This window comes from Notamacropus eugenii, chromosome 5 (assembly GCF_028372415.1).
Source record: "Notamacropus eugenii isolate mMacEug1 chromosome 5, mMacEug1.pri_v2, whole genome shotgun sequence".
Classification (NCBI taxonomy): domain Eukaryota; kingdom Metazoa; phylum Chordata; class Mammalia; order Diprotodontia; family Macropodidae; genus Notamacropus; species Notamacropus eugenii.
The window spans coordinates 81,100,646-81,120,189 of NC_092876.1; the positions used below are offsets into that span (position 1 = coordinate 81,100,646).

Consider the following 19,544-nt stretch of genomic DNA (forward strand, 5'->3'; position numbering starts at 1 on the left):
CCCCAGCTTCAGCTGCATCTCCAGCCCTGAGAAAGCAGACTTGGCCACTCCAAACAAGAGGGGATTGGTTTCACTAATTGGTTTGAATAATTCTTTTGACCCTAATTAGCTGCCTGTAATGTCCCATTTGCATATAAGAAAAGCCTGTCCATTTGCATATTTGTAAATCAGGAGGGTTTGTTGCCCAGCAGGCTCTGGCAAGGCTGGTTCCTGGGAGCTGCCCCATGATGAGGGTGACTGGCTCAGGGCCAGGGAGGCTGCAGGCACCTTCCCCTGCTGGCCAAGGGGGGCAATCCCACTGAGACACTGGGAAGAAAGAATGGGTTAATTACAGGTCAGCTTGGATGGAGGAGGGAGCCTGAAGCTGCTATTTTGATGAAGACAGAAAGAAGGGGAAACAAAAAGGGATTTCAGGACGCTCTGTGCTGGGAGACCTTCTGTTCGCGTTCTCAGACTCGATCTGCAAACATTTGGAAGCAGGAAAATTAGCTCTCAGTAAGACAAGGAAGGGTGGGAGCTGAGGGTGATCACATATGAGTACAAAGCCAAGCACAGATGGATACCCTCCAGAGGCCCATTTACCTGATACACAGAGAGACAGACTGACACCCACCCCCAACACCCAACCCCAACCTTCCTTGCACTCCTTCCACTTTCCAAGCCGTGCACACAGGCACACAGATCTCCAGTTATACTGAGGGGCACACTCAGGCTAGCATACATCCACAGACTCACACTTGCAGAGGTCCAGGCTCACATACCTGCACAGACTGACACACATTCAACTTAAATAAATATCAATTAAATTCCCACTGTATGTTGAGCCTGAGCTCAACACTGAAGAGATATAAAGTATCTGGAAGACACAAGGCCTGCCCTCCCAGAGGCCTCCACTCTGACTGGGACAACAAGACAGATAACTCTATCACACAGCATCAAATGGGTATCTCGGGCAAAGAAAGTTCTACAATGACGCCTGAAGCGGGGGTTTGCTGGCAGCATCTCAACCTCCTGGAAGCTGATTGTTAAATTTTCTGTGTAACCATTACACCTTGGAAATCAAAGGCTACAAATCAAGGCTTGATTTACTGTTTTATTGATTGTCTAGACTTCAGAGAGTGTACACAAGGCAGATTAAACTTTAAAGCATGTGTTTTCAGAGAGCCTGTCGTTAAAGTTTTATTAGCATGTCCCTGCCTGAGAAAGAATACACAGAAAGAATCCACAGCGAAGATTTCATGAAGGAAGGGCTATTGAACCAGGTCTTTGAAAAAAAAAAAAAAGGCTGTATCTTCTAGGTAATGGGGGCCGTGTAATAACTCCAGGCTCATCATTGCTGCTCTGGAATACTTCCTTTCCCCACTTTTGGAAAAAAAAAAACAAAAAGGTACAACATTGCTCTCCTTCCATGGAGACCACAGGATTTCAATAAACAAGCACTCATTAAGCACCTACTACATACAAGGCATTGTGCCAAAGATACAAAGAAAGGCAAAAGAAAATCCCTGCCCTCAAGGAGCTCCCATTCTATTGGGAGACCACACAGAAACAACTGTGTACATACATGACACAAATGTTTGTCAGTCCTAGAAGAGACCTGGGCATCAGGGCTCCTTAATTGTGGGCTCAGGTCAATAGGGTCAATTCTCTGACCCTAATATTCTACTTGGTGTGGAATATTAGGTTGATGCCCGGGAGAAGGGTATCAGACCCTATTTTATACCCACAACAGCCTTGAAGGTGAGGCAAAATGGGACCTCTGTACCTTACACCTGCTTTGCCCTGATGCCCATGGGCACCTCGGGTCCAAGCTGCAAGAGTAGGTATCATATTTCATACTTCTGTGTCCCACTAAAGTTTTCAAAGAGCTTTCTTCATCACAACCCTTTCAAGGTGGGCCATGTGAGTATTACATTCTATTTAACAAATTTCAGAGGGAGTTAGAAGTAGCTTATCCAAGTCACCCAGCTGCTCAAGGTCAGGCCTCCTGACCCCGGGTCTAATACCTTTTCCACTACAGCTCCCTGTCTCTCTTGTAAAGAAGATGGGCTAGGCCAGACCCTTAGCCCCAGGTCCCCTCAAAGTTCCTGCCTTTGTCCAGGTTCCACCCCAGGGCACTGGGTTCAGAGATATCACCTCTGAGCTGTCCTCCCGGTCACCAGCAGCTCTTCTCCAGGGCCTGTGTTTCCAAAGGGAACATAAATCATCATCATGATAATAATTGACATTTCTACTGCATTTTAAGGTTTCTCCAGTTAGACTGGACAAACATTCATTAAGTGTCAACTATGTGCAAGGCATTGGAAAGACAAAAACAAAGTGAAACCATTCTTGCCTTCAAGGGGTTTCCATTCTCCAGGCTGGGAATTCAACAAAGAGACACATAAGCAAGTGCAAAGTATACATGAGAGAATGCAATGATTTCAAAAGAAAAGGGTGCTAAATAACTAGGCAAATCAGGAAAGGCCTCAAACAGGAGGTGGCCAGCTGTGAGCAGAGGTGTGGTGGGAGAGCAGTCCAGACCCAGGGATCAGCCTATGCAAAGGCATGGAAACAGAAGATTAAATCATGGTCAGGCAACAGCTAGAAGGGGAGTTAGAATTGAACGGGGGTACACAAAAGGGAAATATGAGACTTGAAAGGTCAGTGCGAGGGGGCTCAGTTGTAGGGGTGGGGGAGGGTTTGAATGCCAGGCTGAGGAGCTTGCATCTGAGCCTAGAGGAAATAGGGAGCCAGGGAAGAGTTTTGAGTCAGATCTGCCATGTTAGGAATATGGATTTGGCAGCTCAGTGGGAGATGATAGTGCAAGTGTTTGAAAATCCAGGTCTTCTGCCTCCAATGCTATCCTCACTACCTTGGGCTGCCTCTGCATGGAAAGGTGAGTCTTGTCATGAACAGGTGAATGTCTGTCCCTTCAGCCTAGACTGAGCTTCAGCATTTAAAGATGGGGGAGGTGGAGGGAGAAAGAGAAAAGGAGTAAGGAAAGAAAGGGAGGGAGAAAAGAAATACTGGGAAAGTCTGGCTGATGCAGATTGCTTGAGACATGAATATTCATCAGCGAATGGGGAGAGCAGGGAGTTTGCCTAACAGCTCCACCCACCTAACTGAAATAAATGTCATCGCCTTTGCCAATAAAGTGCCAAAGGAAGCTGGCGGTGGCTCCCAGGCAGACAGTGCCAACCGGCTGGCTTTCAGTCTCAGGCAGAGTGGTCCAGGAGAAGCCACCCAGTCCTTTCCTACACCAAGAACTCAACTTGGAGAGCTTGGGAGAATAGTGGTTAGAAGGGATTCAGCCAGGAAAAGGTTCTGCCACCCACTAGAGGCCCCACAGCTCAGGGCTGCTCCTCCTCCAGAACTTTCTCCAGAGACTATTAAGTTATTCAAGGGAGGCCCCTGGGCACCTATACCACATTACCAGAATTAACACAGTGAAGAGCAACTCCCCAAGAAGTAACACCTGTGGATTCTAGAATCTCTGGGCAGAAGGGACTTTCAAAGGGTGTGAAGCTCAACTCCCACAAAGCCACAGCATCCAAGTTGTTTGGATACCACCGGGGATGGGGAGATCACAACACCCCCAAGGCAACTCACTCCATCGGTGGCTAGCTCTTAACTCAGGCAGGTCTTCCTTCTATCCAGTAGAAATTTTCCTCTCCGAAATTTCCACTGTTGTAGCTAGTTCTGTCCTCCAAGGCCACAGAAAAAGAAAATTTAATCCTTGGTCCTCCTACATGGAGACAGAAATCATAGGATGATAATCCCTGCAACTGAAAATAATGCTAATAACTAGCCACTCTCATAAACAGGGCTTGAAAGCTGGGGAATTTCCAATTTTTTTCTTCTGAGGTAGTTATGGAAAATATTATTCTTCTCATTTTGGAGGTGAGGAAACTGAGGTTCTGTGACTTGGCCAAGTTCACAAAACCAGTCAAATCAAAGCCAAAATCTAAGCCCAGGGCTCTCCTTGGCCCCAAGCCTGGCACTCTTTCTCCCGATGGCTTCCAGCAAGTCCCAGCTAACCCCCCCCCCCTCCACAGGAAGCCTTTCCCAATCCCCTTAATGCTACTACCTTCTCTCTCTCAGTTGTCTCCAGGTTACCCTGTTTAGATCTTGTTTGTACACTGTTGTATATGTTATTTACCCCAATATACTGGGAGCTCCTTGAGACCTTTTACCTTTCTTTGTATCCCCAATGTCTGGCACATAGTAGGTACTTAATAAATGTTTCTTGATTGACTGACTGCACCACATGGCCCATCAAAGAATCTACAGCAGAAAAAGTCCTTAGAGAAAATCTAGTCCAAAGCCTCCTTTATTTCTGAGGATCCTGAGGTCCAAAAAGGTTAAATGACTTCTCCATGATCACACAGCAAAGAAGCACAGCCAGGACTTAAAACCAGCATGCCTTCTGACTCCAAATCAGATATGGCCAGGCCCTATGGCAAAAGATAGACTAGGTGGTCCCTGGAGGTTCTGGGAATCTACAAACTACAGGCCTGGCAAAGATCTAAACACTACCAAGTATCTTCACCATCTGGGTCTTAACTCTCTTCTCTTCCACCCCAAACCAACCCAATCCAATTTGGCCTTGGCCTTTCTTGCTATCTCCCAAGTACCAGTTTGGACACCTTCCTCCTGACGAGCATCTAAAATCATAACAAATACTTCATTAGACTCCCTCCACCCTGAATTTTGAATCTGGAGACCCTCTCCCACTTCCCTTTTTCCTAACCCAATTCACCCAGATCACATTAGCTTTTCTAGCCTCATTTCATTATACTGACTGATGGACACCTTCCCACCCTGCAGGGTTGACACTGTTTGATCTAATTACACACGGGTCTACCCTATTACCAAATGACAGAATGTCAAAACTAGAAGAAGGCTTCAGCACGGAACACAGAATGTCAGAGCTTAGAGGAATACTGGAATCTAGAATGTCAGAGTTAAAAAGGAACCTTAGGACATGGAATGTTATATCTGAGAGGGATCTTAGAATATGAAATGTAGAATCTTAGGGCTGGGAGACCAGAGAACACAGAATGCCACGACTAGAAGCGACCTTGGAGCTTAGTACATAGAAAATACCAAGTTATGAAAGGGTCTTAACCGATGATCTAGTTTAAATCATTCAATTTGCAAAGGGGGAGACTGAGGATCTCAGAGTCCTAGCTTACACAGTTCATTCAAGAAATATTGGTTGGGTTTCTACATTATGGAGCACACAGAGATAGATAGAAAGTGACAGAATCAGACTTCAAGTTCAGGGCTCTGGAGCCTCTCTGACCCTCTATTACCCTGCCCTGACAAGTGAATGGGGAGAAGCAGAGATCAGAGAGAGCACATTCTCTTCCCTTTCCCCCACACAGCACAGAACAGCCCCACTCAGCAATGAAGTCTGTGGGTGGCTCAGCTCTCCAGTTGCTGCTCATGTTATGTACAGTTTGGTGTGTATACATGTGATTTAATGAGTTTATGTATGTTTTCTTACCTTCATAAATTGTTCTTTTCAAACATATTTTCCAAGATGGGGTTTGGGGAAATAATGTATTTACAGCAGCCTGAGCTAATTAAGCCAATCCGAGAACCCTTCCCCAGCGGTGACTTCTGTCCTGCCTTGGGGAAACAAAGGAGACTTATTAGAGTAAATAAAGGAAGCTGTATCCACCAATGGATCAGAGCTGGAAGGGACTTCAGAGGCCCATCATTTTATAGATGAGGAAACTGAGGCACTGAGAAATGAAATGATTTGCTCAGGGTCACATAGGTTTCAAACTCAGGTCTCCCTGACTCCACATTTAGTTGTCTATCCACTATGACACATAGTTACCTTTATATGGAACTAGGTCCCACAATTCCATAAATATGTCTTCAGTTCTGACTGTGTGCAGGGCCCTGTATTTACTACCCGTTTGACCTGGAAAAAGTCACCCAATCTCTCTGGGCCTCAGTTTCCTCATCTGTAACAGGCTTACTGGACTATATGGCCTCTAAAGTTCCTTCCAGTTCTAAATCTGAGTTCCTAAGACATATCAGGACCAGATCTGGGAAAGAAAATATTTGTGGATTGGGACCTCAGGGGCCTTATTGAATAAGATCACAAGAACACAGATTTGGGACCACAGAAGGGACCTTGCAGATCATAAGTCCAACCCACCCCTTATTTCACATATGAGGCATTAGACCAAAGGACTTGCCCTAGGTCATAATGACAGTAAGAGGTAAAGCACTGATGTCCACCAATAAGGACAGAGATCTATACCAGTGGGTTCTCAGGTTACACTTGCATTATCTATCTCATAGAGCTATTATTGAGGTGGGGAGGTTTAGTAAGCTTTGAAGTCCTACAGAAACATAACAGTCATTAGGATATTTCCCGAAGCATCGGTGACTGGCTTTGGCCCCAACAGAGACAGACTCTGATAGGACTGAGGAATCACAAGGGATTATTCTGGTGACCTTAAAGAAGATATTAGATCCTTAGAGCATCCAAAGCAGTTGATTCATTTGCAGAATTTGCACTAGGGCTCCAAGGGTTAGGAGGACAGGAACAGCAGCAGAAGCACAGATTGATTACACTGGCTGAGATGGGTTAAATTGGGTTGGGTAGGGCTGGAAGAGGAAACAGGACAAAGACCTCAGGGTGCTCACTTGAGTTAATTCTTCTCCCTTGGCCTTCCATGAAGGCACATAGGTCACAGATTCCTAGGACCTCCAGGAACCATCCAGCCCATCCCCCTAACTCAAGGTTCAACCATGCCTGACCTAGATTTGGATTATGAAGATCTGAATATAGCCCAAACACTTGCAATCTGATAGAATTTTAATCCTAACTACCTTTTTTCTGCATACCTCAGTTGGAATTTAAGTTTCATGAGAGATGAGTCCTGATCTAGCCAGTATCTCTTTATACCTTCTACGATATCCAGAACTGCATCCTACATTATACATGCAGTAACTGACTCGTTGTTGTTTGGTTATTTCAGTTGTATCTTACTCTTTGTGACCTCATTTTGGGGTTTCCTTGGCAAAGATACTGGAGTTTCCTTCTGCAGCTCATTTTACAGATGAGGAAACTGAGGCAAACAGAGTCAAGTAACTTGCCCAGATAGCCAGATTTGGACTTAGTTCTAATTGGATAGGAACTCAATAATGTCAACTAGCAACACACACATATATATATGTATGTATATTAATATATAAAAATACATGCAAGTGCATGTGTACATGTGTGCACATATACATGTGTATACACATGTGTGTGTTCATATGCATGTGTGTGCACGTATACATGTGTGTGATAGACTCATTACAATGAAGTGTTCCATGATCAGAGCTATAAACATAATGCATATTTTCCCCAGGACCTGCAGAATGGGATCTCCTTCCCTACCCTGAGAAATTTTTGCAGGGCACCAAGGAGGGAAAGCGTCCAGGAAGGGAGCATTGTCCTCTGCCATCCTCTGGCCAGGAAACACAAAGCCCCCCATGGCACGGGCACAGAGGCCCCTTGGTTCCCCTACCCCCATTACCAGCCTAATTCCAAGTCTCTCTCAGGTTTCCACAGAAGAAGAAGAAAGTTCTCATGCAAGACAGCAGTTTTCTGAGATTTGTGTGACAAGGCTGGGTAAAATTCAAATGACTCTGGGTGATTTAATCCATTTGGGGCCCTGGCGGTAAATCAGCAGAAGCCAGAGCTGACACACTGGCCCCCGAGAAACCTGCAGGTGGATGATATAAGTTTATCGGCAGATCTACAGGTGAAGACTCAGACAGCCTTGAATTGCGATGGGAAGTGTTCTCCTCTCTCAGAATACATTTGGAGCGCCTGCAGTCTCCCCACCGCCCTGTTTCCACCCAAGCCTGGCCTCCAGCCGGCTGCAGCGTTCATTCACCCAGAAACAAATGCATTTTCAGAAGCTGAAGGAAGAACCTGGCCCCTCCCACCTCTGCCTGCAATGGCTCAGGGCGCAAAACATATTCCAGGGTCAGGGATGTCACAATGCCCCCAAATCATAAAGGGGATTCAGCTTCAGGTAAGAGGCTGGGCTAAGTGAGCTTTAAAAGCCAGCTGGAAGGCTGAAAGTCTTCTCAGCCTGGCACTCAAGGCCAATCTGACTTCCCCTTTCTATCTCGAACCTTCTCTCACTCCAGCCAAATTGCCTTCCTCATCATTGTCTGAATGCTTCCTGTATTCTATTGCCTCCGCACCTTTGCTCTCAGGGTTCTGTAAGCCAAGAATGTCCTCCTTTCTTCACTACTTTATCTTTTCCTATTTCTATTAAAGACCTTAGCCAACAAGAGCCAAAGTCTCCCATTATATCCTAGGCCGTCTCCAGTTCTCCTGATGAATATCTGGCCACTGGACCAGATGTCTGCAGGAGAAAGTGAGGCTGATGACCTTGCACAGCCCTCCCTCACTAAAATCAAAGTCAATTGCAAGTCATGTCATCATTCCCTGATGTCATGGTCCTCTTCCAGAACAAAGGACAAAACACATTTTTCCTATTGAAACTCAATCCAGCCTTCAAGGTTTAAATAAAATGCCCCCTCCTTTACGAAGCCCCCTGGGTGGGGAGGCGGAGATTTTACATTCTCTGTTCTAGGTTCTAAGATTCTATCTAGATCTGACTTTGTACATTCTGAGTTCCCTTCCAGCTCTAATAATCTATGTTCTACATTCACAGGTACTTGCTAACTGTCTCCTCCTGAAAGCTCCTAGGGCTAGGACCCCGGGCCTGAGCTAGGCTGGACCAGGCCTGGGGTTTTTCTGGGCCATGGAAAGGGGCTATTGCTGCATTTCCAAATGAATCTGTGCTCTCTCTGGGTTTTGTCTTGGAAAGATCCACTTCTATTCTCTCCCCTGGTCCTGAGGCAGGTATCATGACCCATTCCCAGGGTCCAGGAGAAGGCCACAGCTGGGGTCGGCCAATGTCCCAGCCCAGTGAAGGACTCTGGCTCAGTCCTGAGCCACTTCAGTCAGTCTTGAAGTGACGTTGCTGTAGCTTTCTCCAGCTACAAGAGAGAACATTCTCCAGGTGTTTCCTAGTTCTGAGGGCAGCCTGGCTGGGTATAGCCTCCAGTTTTTGCTTGGGGCAGAGGGGACTATACCTGCAGTCATGCTTATCACTCTCCATCTTTGGAGACTCAGGTTATTGAACACAAAGGGGCCTCAGAAAGCACTTAATCCAGTCATTTTACAAATTGAAAAGGAGTGAAAAGATCGGCCCAAGTGACACACCTAACAAGTGTCAGGGCTGATCCTTAGTCAGTCCCTGACTGCTGGTTCTTCCATACATATCCCTTTGCTACTGGACCAAGTCCAGACCCTGGCATTCAGGGCCCTCCACAACCTGTCCTCAGCCTCCCTCACCATCCTCATCACTCCCTTCTTTCCTTACACACACATTTTGCTCAACTCAAGCAGTATCCTCCCTCACTGTCCCCTACAAAGGGAACTCTTGTTTGTTCCCCACTCCCACCCTTGTTTGTCCAAATCTTAGTCCTTATTCAAGAGCCCCAAACGAGTCTCATCTCCTCCCTGACTCATTCTTCCCCTCCTACAGGTCCCTGTATATAAGTGGTACTTAATACTTGCTTGTTGAATGGGACCAATTCTCTGAACCCCTAAAGCACATAGCAGTCTGAACAATACAACATATTCTTAATTTTTTGAAACCTGATACCATTCCCAAAGAATTTTATGATGACTTATAATAAAATATAATAAAAATAAATTAATTAAAATTTATTATAATAAAAATAAATTTTAAAAATTAAATAAATAAGTAGAAATTAAAACTAAAATTAAAAATAAAAATAAAAAATGAAACTTATAATAAAAGTTTATATTTCACTCCCATTTTCAAAACACTTAACTCCATTTCCCGCAGAATCTCAGCATCTCAGAGCCAGAAAGACCTTTATGGACCATCCAGTCTGAGCTGAAAAGCATTTTTCTCTACATCTTTATCCAAGCTTCTCCTTGAATATCTCCAGTGACAGGAAACTCATGATCTCCTGAGGCAGTTAATTCCAACTCATCATCTCCATCCAACTTCATCATCTTCACACCAATCTTTTTAGGTTGAGAAGGTAGGAATGATTATCCCTATTGAGGCCCAGAAAGTTTCAAGTCCCATAATCATACAGCTAGTGGTTGGAGAAACCAAGGCTCAGAGAGAAATCTCCTGACTGTGTTCTCTTCATTGTATTACTTCCCCCAATGCAAGCATAAGCCCCTCACATAAAGGGACTAAGGTTTATTTTCCTCTGGTTCCCTCCCCTCCCACAATACCCAGCAGAGGGATGAGCACACAGGAAGTCCCTTTAAATAGACCCTGCTCAGCAACTAACTCACCGGATGATCTTGAGCAAGTCTCTGGACTTTCTGGATGATAATTTCTGCATTTGTAAAATGAACAGTCAACAGAATCTCGGAGGTCTCTTCAACCAATGAAGCTTCAGGATTCCCTTCTCTCTAATATTTACCTGTTCTTAAGCAAAAACAATAGAAAAAATATATTTCCACAGATTTATCTGGTGAACATACCCTGAATGAAAGTTTCACAGGAAACTAGGATGACTTAAAAAATTGTGGGGAGCTTTATAAATAGAAATAATAAAAACAACCCTGGTTACCTAATGACTTTTAAAGAGTTAAGGGTCTCAAGAAAAAGGTACAGTATGTGATCTTGAGTAAAATCATGTCTCTTTGTGCCTCAGTTTCCCCACTGTGAAGAAAAGGCAATGGTTTAGATTAATTCTGAGGTATCTTTCAGTTTTTGTGTTTTATCTTCAAAGGTCCCTTTCAGCTCTATCGCTCTATGGAAACATTCTTCTTTTTGCTGAGAGTCTATTTTCTGACACCTCTTCCAGTTCTAATATTCTTTGTTCTAAGGGCCCTCCCAGCTCTGACATTCTGTGTTCTAAGGCCTCTTCTAGCTCTGACATTCTGTGTTCTAAAGGCCCTCCCAGGTCTGACATTCCACATTCTAAGGGCTCACATGGTTCTGACATTTAGTACTCTAAGGTCCTTCTCAGCTCTGACTATTCTGATGGTCCTCCCAGTTCTGATATTCTATATTCTGAGAACCCTCCCAGATCCATCATTCAGTGGTCTGCATTCTGAGGTCCTTCCAGAACCTTCTCAGGTTCTATGTTTTCTGTGACCTGGAATAGCTCTCCCCACCTCCAGAGTCCCTGTTCAGAAGGTTTCTCACAGGAACACTCCCTGTCTCTCCTGCCTTAGACTTTGGTGAGCAGCCCCCGTATGGAAATGCTGGGACGTTCCCAACGCCTCCCTCCCTTTTCTTCCCCTCCTTCCCAAATCTGCTCCAACCTTCCTATTGCAAATGCCTTGTTTATTTCAATATCAGCCTTATTACTTTTCTGTTCATGCAAAAAAAATTATGAAAACAGATTTAAGGGGGAAAAAAAGTATTTAATGAGTAAAACTGTCTGCGGTTCGGTTTCCTTCCCAGGGAAAAATGGCTGTGATTTTGGCATAAGAAAAGAAAGCGCAATAGCTTCACTTCAATGCAGCTGCCAGGAGGAATACATTTAAGAGTAGACCAGAACCTTAAAATTAAACAGTATTTCTTCCCAGCAGACACTTCCTGCACTTGATTCTGTTTGGCAGGTAAATGTTCCCAGTTAAACCCAGGATTCAGCTCCAGCAGGAGCAACGTGAACAGTAGCCCTAAACACTCCATATCTCAGGGTATCTGAGGGCATCTTCCTTGTCCTTCAAGGCCCAAATGCCACCTCCTCCATTATGCTTTTCTAGACCACCCTTTTACCCACTGACTAACAAACTGTTCCATGCCAGATCCAGACCTAGGTTCAAAGAGGAGGCTTCTGGGGCCAGTGATCAAGGTCAGGTTCAAACATTTGGACAGAGACAGCTAGAATTAACTTCCATCCTCTCCAGCCTTCACATTCAATCCCAAGGTGAAAAGATCATCGTTTTATAGAATCTCAGAGCTAGAAGGGACATGAAAGGGCATCCAGTCCAGACGTCTTCCTTACAAGAACACTGCTTACAATATCATCCACTCTCTTCTTAAATACCTTTAGGGATGTTAGTTCACTATCCAACAGTGCCATCCATTCCATTCATTGATGCTGACTGTTAAAAAATTCTTTATTTTATTGAGCCAAGATCTATCACCCTAATTCTACACTCTGGCACCAAACAGATCACCAGCATAAGTCCCCCTTAGTTTTCTCCCTACCTAACCAGAAAGATTCCCCAAACAATGATTACCCCAGGTTTTCAGGGTACTAGGAATGAACCCACGCTCCTAAAACTAGGTTCACAAGCCCCCACTAATGTGTTTATTTTTCAATACGCAGCCAGATGATACAATTAGATCAAAGCAAAGGCATTTACTGGAATACCTTAGTCAGAAGATTTGCAATAGAATGTTTTCCCCATCTAAAATTAGGGTTCGCACTCCCACTACCATACACACCATCAAAGGAGAAGGTGAGCAAGTATAGAGATCCGACACAAAAGGCCCACATGAGAGCAACTCACACTCCAATGAGATAAGTCCTCTGATGTTATCTGATGTTGTATCCATACTGCTCCTCACTGATAAAGACAGCTTGACTGGACCTGCTCTCACCTGAATACATTCTATAGCTGGGCCATCTTTCTGTAGGCCATGTTGATTTGGCAGGTGGCTCTCTCTCTCTGTCTCTGTCTCTGTCTCTGTCTCTCTCCCTCCCTCCCTCCCTTCCTCCCTTCCTCCCTCTGTCTCTGTCTCTGTCTCTGTTTCTCTCTCTCCCTCCCTCCCTCCCTCCTTGCATCCTTTCCTCCTCTCCTTAACTCTTTCCACTGAAAGTTGGAGGGCAGAAGGCCATATTCTTGAATTTCCCTCTCAGATTACATGCTGATCATATGTACCTTTGATCATATGCTACTGCCATAATCTGGCACTGCTGATTGGAGAAAAGTAGAGGAGAAGGAGGAAAGAGAGGTAAATTCTTCCTTAATAGGCACAAGGAGGAATCTCTAAAGATGAGAACACTCTCAAGAGGAGAGTTTCTTCTTGACTGCCTCAAAGTGGGGACTGGTTTGTTTTTTTATCTAGAATACAAGGGATATGGCTGATCCTCTCCTTCAATTATTAGAAAATCCTGTGGACCAGTGATAGTCTAGGTCAAAACCCCAAAAGTTTAAGGAGAGAGGAAAATTACCCATTTGTACAAAAATATAGTAGCTCTTTTTGCAGTGACAAAGAACTAGAAAATAAGTAAGGAGAGTCGTTAATTCGGGAAAGGCTGAACAAATTATGGTATATGCATGTAACAGAACATTATTGTGCTATGTAAAATGATGAAAGGGCAGAGAAAACTGGGAAGATTTATATGAACTCATGTAGAATGAAGTAAGAAGCATGAGAACAATTTATGTAACAATTTAACAATGATGTAAAGAAAAGAAACTTTGAAAGACTTAAGACATCTGATCAATGTAATGACACCAATGACTCCAAAATATTGATAGCAAAGAAGATGCTACCCACTTCTTGAGAGAGGGGTGAAGAATTCAAGATACAGAATGAGGGAAGGGAAAGAAGGGAATAAGCACTTGTATAGAGCCTACTATGTGCCAGGCATTATTCTAAGGGCTTTAAAAATATTATCTCATCCTCATGACAATCCTGCAAGTAAATGCTATCTTTGCTTTACAATTGAGGAAACTGAGGCAAACGGAGGTTAAACAACTTGTCTAGGGTCACACAGATAGTGAGTGTCTGAGGCCAGAACTGAACTCAGGTCTTCCTGACACCCGATAACCTACCCACTGAACCACCCACGAGACATATTTTTTGACATGGCCAATGTGGAAATTTGTTTTGCTTGACTATGTATATTCATTACAAAGTTTTTGTTTTTCTTTATATTCAGTAAGAGAAGGGTGATGTGAGAGGCAAAGAGGGTTTCCGTCCCCTCCAAAAAATGAGAAGAGAACAGAAGGAAAACCAGAAGGAATCCCAGACAAGCAGGACAGCTTTGAAAGTTACATGTTGAATTTATTACATATTTTAAAAGGAAAGCAAGTTCTACATAATAGAGATTCACTATTTCATGTGCAATACTCCCCTTCTGTTCTATAATCTATATGGAAATGCTCATTTTATTTAGTGTTTTCAAGTGCAGAATTTTTTTAAAAAGAAAAAAGATTTTTCAAAGTATGTTCCCTGCTCCCCATAAATTGCCTTAATCCTATAGCTAGTGCCCAATATTCTCAACAAAGTGGTGAAGGAACTTCCTCAATTTAATTATCCACTTGTTACAGCAATGGCCCTTATCATCAGGTTGCTTAGAAAACTCCTTCACACTGTGTTATCAGATTGTTTAGGAAAACCCTCCAATTTAGCCAAAGACTTCCCCTGATCCACCTCTTTTACACTGGAGAAACTCAAGCATTGTCTTTTCAAATGCCTTCCAATCATGGCCGTTAATGAATGGCACCAGATTCTGTGTGACTCAGTTTTAGACAGTCTGAAATTAACAGTCTGTGATGAGGATCCAGGCCTACCATATCCCACGGTCCTAGAGATTACAACCACCTCCAAATACATGGTCATATAAGTTCAGCAAATAACTTTTTTTTATCTCTCATAGATTATCACCTGTCTTGATGCATGTAAAAGCATTCCTAACACAAAAACAAATAGAAAAGGGAACAACTGAAAATAATTGAAGAGGGGAAGGGGAAAGAGAAAGGGAAGAGGGGAGAGAGAGAGAAAGGAAAGAAGAAAGGGAAGATATGAGGAAGGAAAGAGGATGGAAAAAAGGGAAGGGGAAGAGAAAAGAAGAGGAAGGGCAAGGAGGAAAGGGGAAGAGGAAAAGGGAAATGGAAAGGGAAGAAGAAAGGGAAAGAAGAGAAAAAGGAAAGGGGAAAAGAGGAGAAAAAGGAAAAGGGAAAGAGGAAAGGTGAAGGGGAGGGAAGAAGAAGTAAGGGAAGGGGATGGGGAAGAGAAGGGAATGGAGAAGAGGAGAAGAAAAGGGAGAGAAGACAGGAAAGGCTTACCTTCATGTGAAAATCATGTGTTCTGGGTGAAAATTCTACTAATGGCTTCCTTCAATACATAAATTTTTCCAGTGGAGTCCTAAAGACTCATAGAGCATTCCAAATGGAGGTACAGATTTCTCCAGTTTTCCTTTCAATTGCATAGGCCACCAAAAATTTCTCCATTGGATCCCTGGAATGAACAAAGTTTCAAGTAGAAGTTTAAAAAAAAAAAAAAGAAATTTTTAAAGGTCAGAAATACTCAAGAGATATGTGGAGAGTCCAAAAAAGTACTAATTACTTGGGATTGGTTACTCAAGATCTCTAGGCCATCATCTTATCCTGAGGACAGCAGTTCATAAGGATCTCAGAGGAACTCCTTTAACTAGGAATCTTCTGTGTGACTCTTGGTGGATCAATAGGTACTCTTCTAAGGATATAACAAACCTGTTGCTCACATCAGGACTTCCATACCCTTAACAGACACATTAACACATGAGACTTTAAGCATTCAACATATAAAACATATATTCAACATACAAAAATTACATCAAAGCAACTGATCAGATATAACAAAAACATCAGAAAAATTATTATATTCTGAAAACAAAATTAAGAAGTCATGAGTTAAATAGAATCAAACATTTAGATCTAGACATCTTAGTGGTTATCTAGGCCTGCCCCCCAGATCACACAAGGAGTTCATTGCAGAGCCAGATTTCAAGGCCCAATCATCTGATTCTTTCCTCTGGTCCAAGCTATCTCCCATGAAGTTCAAGCAGAATCTGGGTGATCTCTTCTCTGAGACATAGAGGCTATTCTCGTTCAAGTATGAGTTGGACCAGAGGCCTGCTAAGGAACCTTTTCTTCCTCTGTGTTCAGTGACCCTTTACAGCCCTTGGCACATGGTGAGTGATTATAAAAGTTTGCTAATTAAGGGCAATATGCCTGGCCTAGAGCTTCAGGAACCTCAGAACTTCCTAGACAATTGAGGGTAGGGAGACTCATGTGAATGCTGAGGCACCAAAAGAGGGACCTGAGAATCCACTCTGGGAGCTGTCATACATGTCCTTGGATTCTTCCCGGGGTGGGGGGGTGCGTAATAGAGAACCCTGGATTTAGAGCCATGGAACCTGGATTCGAATTCTAACTCTGCCACACATTATCACCATGACTTCGGGCAGGTCCTTCACCCTCCCAGGTCTCAATTTTCACACTGACAAAATGATGAGATTGAATTAATCTAGTAGAACCTCCTCTATTTTTCTTTTATGGCTCTTCATGATCTGGTGCCAACCTACCCTTGTTCCCTTGCTGCCCATACTCTACAACACAGCCAGACTGAACGTCTTCCAACACGACCTTCTCTCTCCCATCTCTGGGCCTTTGCAAATGCCACCTCCTCCATAAGCCTTGCCTGAGGAGCGCCTTGGGCCCCCAGTGCTCTCCCTCCCCCCTCCAAAAAAATGTATCTCCTATTTATTCATTTATACTTAAGTGCACACAGCTAGATTCACTTAGTAAACAATGAATCCCTGAAGTAGTAGCTTTATTCAAATTCACATTGCTTCTTTCATTGAGCTGCAACCAATCACTACAATTTACTTAATTATAACTTTGAATATAGAGAATTAGAATACAGGTGACCCCTGCAGGAGATTCATTACTCATACTAATTGGGACCCAGCTATGATCATATATGCAGTATTGTCTTTCCCTCTGATTAAATGTAAGCTCCTTAAGGACAGGAAATGGTCTCTTTTTTTTTTTAACTTTTTACTTATAGCACTTAGCACAGTACCTCATACATAGTAAGCACTTGATATCTCTAAGGTTACTGCTGGCTCCAAATCTATATGATTTGTGTGTGTGTGTGTGTTTACTGAAACTTCACCAGGATGCTAGAAACAACTCCAGCTAGAGCTACGAGTGTTAATACAGGTTCAACTTGCTCAACGGAGTAGATTGTTAAATTTTCAGTGTGAGCATTTACCCCTTGGAAATTGGCAAATTTTACATATTAGGACTTGATCTGTTTTGCTGATTGCCTAAACTTAAGAGAGTGATGGAGAAAATGCTAATAAATGCAAATTAAACTTCAAAGTGTATTGAGAGTACTCCCCCCAAAAAAAGCTGGTTGTTAAACATTTACCAGCTCCAACTTGCTCAAGAAAGAAGATTGTTAAATTTTCAGCGTGAGCATTTACACCTTGAAAACTGGCAAACTCCACATACTAGGGGCTTGATTTGTTTTTTTGATTGTCTAGACTTGAGAAAGTTATGGAGAAAATATTAATAAATTTGAATTAAACTTCAAAGAGTATTGGGAGTAGTTCTCCCCCCTTCCACCACCAGAAAGCTTGTTAAACATTTACCAGCACATGGTATAACATGGTAAAGTGACTTTCCCAAGATCAAACCACTAATATCAGAGCCAGGACACAAATACAGGTTGTCTGACTACAATACTAATGCTCTTTTCAGGAGGTCCAGGATAGCCCCTGCAGACAGATGAGGAAACTGAGGTTCACAGTAGTGAAATCACTCACCTAGTATCATAGAGGTAGGAAGCAGCAGAGTCAAAATTCCAAATGAAGTCTTCAGACTCCAAGCCTAGGGCTCTTTTCACCACTCCACATTGCCCTGTGAAGAAAGAACCACCTTATGCCATCTATGTAGAGGGCAGAAGAGGGGACAAAATGCTAACAAAATAACCAGCCCAGGGACAAATGGCTGCATCCTAAGGTCTTCACTCTACTTCAGCCTGGCTAGCTCCCAGGGTCCACACCTCCGTCTTCCCACCCAAACCCCCAGCACTGCTCCAATGTCATCTGCTTTCCTAATCAGGCCTTTCCTTATCCACCAGCTTCTAGTTCCAAAATACTATTTCCTTCTCTTTTTTTGTCTTTGTATCCCCAGAGCCTAGCATAGCATCTGGCACACAGTAGGCGCTTAATAAACATTTGTTGATTGACAACATAACTAGAACCAGAAGCCAATCGCTCAACCTCCCTAAAATCAGTTTCCTCATCTTCAAAATGGAATTCTGAAGATTTATATTCTCTGTTCTCATATTATATGTTTTAAGGCCCCTCTCAGTTCTGTGATTCTCCATTCTAAGAACCCTCCCAACTCTGACACCCTGTGTTCTAGGGGCCCTCGAAGCTCTGACATTTTCTGTCCTAAGTCCCCTTTTGGATCTAACATTCTATGTTCAAAGACCACCACTGACAAACCCCCAACTTTCTGTTCTAATATTTTCTGTTCTAGGGCCCCTTCTAATTCCAACGCTCAGTGATTCTCTAATTCCTTGGCAAGGGCTGGCTAAGCATGAGGGGCATGTGAGAAGGCAGCTGTCAGGGATGAGACTAGATTCCGGAATCCCAGACTGAAGTTCAGCCTCTGGATGCTATGGCAGCACTATTTTCTCTCTGCCAACTTCACATGGCTGTTATTGGACCACTGTGCATCCTAAAGCTCTTCTTCACGAGAGCGACCACGGCAGCAGAGCGCTCCACCGTGGAGTGTTAGGGCTGCTCAGGGCTTGGCATTTTGGTTTTTACGAGAGTCTTTAAGCTGGAATCTGCTGTCATGCTGGCTCTGTGCCAGGAGAGGATGAGGAGGGGGAGGCTGACAGAGGAACCCTCCCCTACAATGAGTCCCCCCAGAGGCCTGAGGTCACAGATGAGGGAGAAGGGGCCAGAGATCAGAGTTGCTTGGGCAGATTCCAAAGCCCAGCCTGAGCACCACTGGTGGAAAAGAAATGGGGGACAGAGTGGGGCTCCTCTATATATAATGGGGAGGCAAAGTGAAAAAAAATCCTAGGGAACAGAGAGGCATTTCTGCACATCCCCTTCCACACCTAGTCCAGAAGGTTCCCCCTAGCCTGCTGGGCCTCTACACAATCTCCTTCCCTCAGCCATTTGCTTTTTGGGGAGTAAATATCACATACCACAAAGATCCACATACTCAACTCTACCCACAGATAAGCAAAGTCAGAAAGACACGTATGTATACACAGAGGTTTACTGCCCATGCATGCACATACACACACACACACACACACACACACACACACACATTCAATGAAGAGACCCCATTGTCACACATGATTTTACCTGGAACCAGGCAATGGGCACATGTACAAATTCATGAGCAAAGTTCTAAATATACCCACCCACAAACAGAAGGACAAATGTTCTTATGTCCATGTGCCCTTACACACAGCTTCACACATAAAGATATTCCAAGTCCCAGAGGCCTACATTGGCATACACATACACTTGAGGTCACAGAAATATTATATTCACATAGACTCACAATCCCAAGATTCAATCAGGGCTTATCACTGCACAAAGAATCCTAAATATAAGGCTGGGAGGGAACTTAGAGGCTTTAGCATTTTACAGATGAGGAAACTGAGGCCTGAGGAGATGAAGCACCTTGCCCAAGAACACAGCAAGTGTCTGAAGTAGGATTCAAACTCAGGAGTCTCTGCCACCAATTCCTAAGCCCC

At 43.7% G+C, this 19,544-nt stretch overlaps 1 long non-coding RNA gene across 7 annotated transcripts in view; it reads right to left on the reverse strand.

Moving 5' to 3' along the window:
- Positions 1–1,080: 1,080 nt before the first annotated feature.
- LOC140504694 (uncharacterized) overlaps positions 1,081–19,544 on the reverse strand; it is a 78,934-nt gene continuing 60,470 nt past the window's right edge. For 4 of the 7 annotated variants that reach the window (XR_011967206.1, XR_011967203.1, XR_011967201.1 and 1 more), the window contains 6 exons: positions 17,578–17,671; positions 15,050–15,221; positions 10,361–10,496; positions 5,492–5,616; positions 3,592–3,727; positions 1,081–2,179 (listed from right to left, as the gene is read on the reverse strand). This is a non-coding gene — a long non-coding RNA (uncharacterized lncRNA). Of the gene's footprint in view, positions 2,180–3,591; positions 3,728–5,491; positions 5,617–10,360; positions 10,497–15,049; positions 15,222–15,329; positions 15,504–17,577; positions 17,672–19,544 lie in introns of all 7 variants that reach the window. The other 3 variants (XR_011967208.1, XR_011967205.1, XR_011967207.1) reach the window with 3 other exon arrangements.